Source organism: Ceratina calcarata, unplaced genomic scaffold (assembly GCF_001652005.2).
Source record: "Ceratina calcarata isolate Rehan_Ccalc_2016 unplaced genomic scaffold, ASM165200v1 scaffold87, whole genome shotgun sequence".
Classification (NCBI taxonomy): Eukaryota; Metazoa; Arthropoda; class Insecta; order Hymenoptera; family Apidae; genus Ceratina; species Ceratina calcarata.
In genome coordinates, this window is record NW_017180051.1 from 88237 (window position 1) to 92806 (window position 4570).

Sequence of the window (4570 nt, forward strand, 5' to 3'; positions counted from 1 at the left end):
TCTCTTATAAGAAATAAGACGTTCACGAAATTTGTATTGTCATATTGTAAACGTTGTAATTATTATGTAAGCTACCATCAAAGAGAAGAACCAGTGTCTACACTAAATTGCAATCAAATGTAAAAAATATTAATATAATGTATTAGTACGAAGACTGTCGGTAGGTTTAGCGTTGAATGAATATTGCAAGAAATCGATGTACAGCAAAAATAATTGGAATCAGATGGATTTATATAGAAAAAAGAAAAAATATCCCAGGAATTACGGGAACGTCATATGAAGCCAAGTTTAGCCAATTGCATGATTTTATAGTTGTATGGAACGTCACACGGTGTTCAATACACATTATGCCACCCAAGAGAGCAATGGGGTAGTTTTTAATGTTCGAATCGCGTGCGTTCATCCCGGCCCGTCGCGGTGATCATTTTTCGATCACGTACGCTGATAATCACGAGCGCTTCATGAAGTTTTATTCAGTGACGTTTAAAGTCTGTGACGCTCGTTTGCCGAGGGGTTATCGGAATATTTTTTTTATAGCACGCGGCAATACTTTTATCGTTTATTAATAACATTGATACCATTGAAAACGTCGGGTTTTCCTTTTTCCCCCCTCGCGTTTTTCACTTTTTTATGTATTTTCGATAATCCCTGTCAAAATCCAATCGAATATGGACAAGAAATTAATGGAATATTTTCGTTATCATCGCGCGCAGCGTCCGGCGCAGATAGGAGAAAGTCGAAACCGGCGAGGAATGAAAAAAACCAGTTTATAGAACCCGCGGGGGCTGCTAATTGCATGATTCGCGTGACTCTCGAAAACCTTCCATTCCGCATTAAATTAACATTAAAAAGTATCTAAAAAATTGCTACGGTCTCGTCCACTAGAATTTATGTACTAATTAATAAACGAAAAAGTAAACTCCTCAGGATTTGTCGCTTGAAATTAATGCAAGTAAATACCGGCTCGTATTTTCTGGTATCATTCGCAAATTGATCAATTTTGCATACAGCGAAACGTTATTGATTTGATGTATCGTCAGCACACAGAGCGTGTCGCGTCAGCATTGATTTGATATCAACGTTTTTTTCGCAGTTGTAAAAAAATTCGCGTGAATAAAAGAAACGCGGCCGCATACGGATGCACGTTCGATAGAAGGGTATATACATTCCGTTTTTACTTGAAACGTGTTCCCATTTTGTTCCTTTTATTCGTGCGCCATCGCGATAATAGCTCGCGCCGGACGGATTTGCGTGCGTGCGTGCGTGCGTGCGCGCGGGAGTCGCCGAAAAAGAAGCGGGAATAAATCGCAGGGACGAGGCCGTAGAAAGTGAAACTCGTAATTACGGGGACACGATCTCGGCCAATACGAAAGAGCAACGCGCGTGAGATAACGCGTGTGCACCCAACCGACGCAGCGTGGCGGCCCGTGGAATGATAAGAAATGCCTTTAGTCTCGCGTGTCGCGTTATTTCACGTCCCGTTCTGAATATTTATAAGGGCTGTCCGTCAAGGGATGGAGGTGAGGGGCCGCGTGCATTTTCATTTCAAAGTTGCAGACCTGTCGCAGCCAGATTGGAGCGAAGATATTATAAGTGAAATATTAAATTCCCGTCTTCCCCTCGGCTAACGGAAGGATAACTGACCTCCAGATTTTCAACAAACAATCAAGCGATTTTACACGGCATAAAGTGTCATAGAATGTTTCTTTTATAAATATTGTATGCATGGTTTCAGGCAATGATTCTCTGCCCGTTTTTTATTATCCTAGTTTCCTGGTGGTACTTTATTCATTTATTCAATATTCTAACGTTTACATGATTTTACAAATCTGCGATAAAAAAAATGATGATTCTAATAGCTTCTGCTGAGTGAAAATGAAGAATGATTATTTTATTTATTTTTATACTGTTTATATTTTTGTACAGTGTTCTATTGATGGAGTATCCAGTAAATGTTAAACCTTCAATGCTTTCTCGATGTTTTTATGTAAGGCTTCATACAACCTTAAATCATGCCATGAAACTGTCTCATCACATAAAAAAGAGATGAGATATTTACGTGGCCTCCTTTAACTGAGACACCCTGTATAGTCCGCAATAAAATTTCTGTGCATCGATCTTCCCCCAGAGGGTTTTGAATACCGACGTATTTATCTTCTCCCGCAAATGGCGCGCATACATAACAGTCTCCAATGATCGTACGGAACGGATAAATTGTTAAAAAAATATAGGGGAAAGGGTTCGATCGTAGCGAAACGAGTTCCTCCGTTGCCGGTGCTCAATTTTCGCTTTTATTTTCTGTGCAAACAAAGCGCACTGCATTCGGCGCATTCGCCAAAGGTTACGAAAATATTCAGAGTTGACGCACCCCTCGCTGTCGTCCGGCGTATCCGCCCCAGCGCGAGGCCGCGCGCGTCTGTTATAAAAAGTTTTAAAGTACCTGATTGTCCGGGAATAATATTTGGAGGAAGATGGCCCGGAGTTAACGCTACAAGATGTTCGACGGCAAACTTGTCACCCTTGACTCATGACGCGCCACCCTTATGTTTTTTCTGTCCCGTGACGCGTAAGGTGGTCGCGGGGCGATTTCCCATCTGGCGCGTCATTCCCAGCCTACGCTTGCTTTCTTTCCTCCCCGTGCACTCCGATCCGAAAATTTCATTAGAAGTCGATAAGTCGAGTAAACATTCAAACCGTTACACGCGGATCGCGTCGTCACGCGGTAAACTCGGAGCTCCTCTTCAGGTTGCGAGGCCATAATCATATCATAAAAATTAATGGTATCCTGTTTATACGCATTTAGCAGAGTTTAATAGAATGCAAAAAAAAAAATGCAGAACGCTGAGAAAAGCATAAGTTACAATGATGAAATCATAGATAATGAATTAATAACGTTATCGCGTCTGTAATAGCACACGAGTTTTCTCTGAAGCTCGGGAGACAATCTCGCTAAGCCCGAGAGACGCGAGTCGCTTCAGACAGTTCTTGAAACTGGCACTCGCACGAACTTGCCTCAGTTCTATCATCAAACTTTCCCGACGAAGTGTGTCATATCTATCTGCGAGTCGACACCTCGGATCCTTTATTTACCGAGTTCCGCTGTTTAATTCCTCGAAGTGATCTCTTTCTCACAGGCCGCCGCGTGCAATCGATTAGGGAGCCCCGGAGGTTCGTGCAATGGCAGCGCGCGCATCATCATTCGTCAACATTATTCACGGTCACGATACGCGCTCTCGTCTAACGGCAAGAAGGGGTGGGAGAGCACGGTGCAACATCATCGTAACCCTCGAGGCCCTTGCTTGGTTCGAGCGCGGGCCTCCCTTGTCGGGACGATTAAATTTCACGCGGCGCGGCGTACACGCCAGGAGAAACATGTTCCGAGGGGAGTGTGAACCGTCGCTTTCCTGGACGGTGGCCGCAGCCACGGTGGTCGTAGACACGGCCGCGGAGGGTGCTCTTACCCCATGACGCAGCATCGGCTTCCACGTGAAACTCGGCGTAATCTCTGGAGGGCGCAGACGTGTCTCGTGAATGGATCCACCTGCCACGTCGCCGCGTTATTGTCCGTCGGAACGTTTCCTAAATCGTCGACTTAGACGGGGATCATCGATAATTCCGTATCCTCTTGAAAGGAATCCGTCGAGTCATTTTTTAAAGGAGCCGTCTCCCTTTTCTTCGTCGGCGTCTATTGCCGGCCATAAGTATTACAACTGCTCACGAAATGTTGTATCAAAGAGATTGTATCAAATATTGTATTATCTGTTATAACAATTATTATGTGGAATATTCTATTAAATATAATATCAATCATTATGTGAAACACTGAATCAAGCATTGTGTTAAATGTGGTTCTATTAAAATACTACTGCAAATTATAATCAAATTTCAGTATCTTTCTCTCGATGTTATATCAGTTCAAAGAAATTCGTTACACTTGTCTTAATACAATCTACCCATTAGGAGACTCGAATATCGAATGCAATTCTGTCCCAAACGATTTTATCCACTACACAATTTCACTCGAACACAGGATCCTACCCTCATAGACGAAATTTTAAACAAACCCCTCGAAACATCACGGATGGTCAATAGCAATCAAGGAACAAAGTGAATTATAGGCTTTCTTTAAACCGCTGTAACATCGATAGAAAAAACCGTAGAGATTCAATATTTTTAGATTAGATTGAAAGTGAATAATAAGGCTTTAGTATGCAACAAACGACATCACTGAAAAATATAATCCAAGTCCGTGTGACGTTACCAAACTTTGTTAATTTTTAAATATTAAACATATTTTTAGATTTGAGCGTTGTTTGTCATAGCCGTGTATTAAATTAAAAATTAAAGCAAAAGCTTCAAACCTTAATTGAAACAAAAAATCATCGCCCTACAATAATTGTTGCGGAGCTATCATCAGACTACGGATTTTATGTATTTATAAGATAAATATGGAAAAATGCAGGCATTGTAAAAAATGTAGATAATAGTAAAAGCACGATGTTGCAATATTTAAACAATAAAAGCAACTATTATATAAACATATTTTTTAAACTGGCATTACGAATATTTT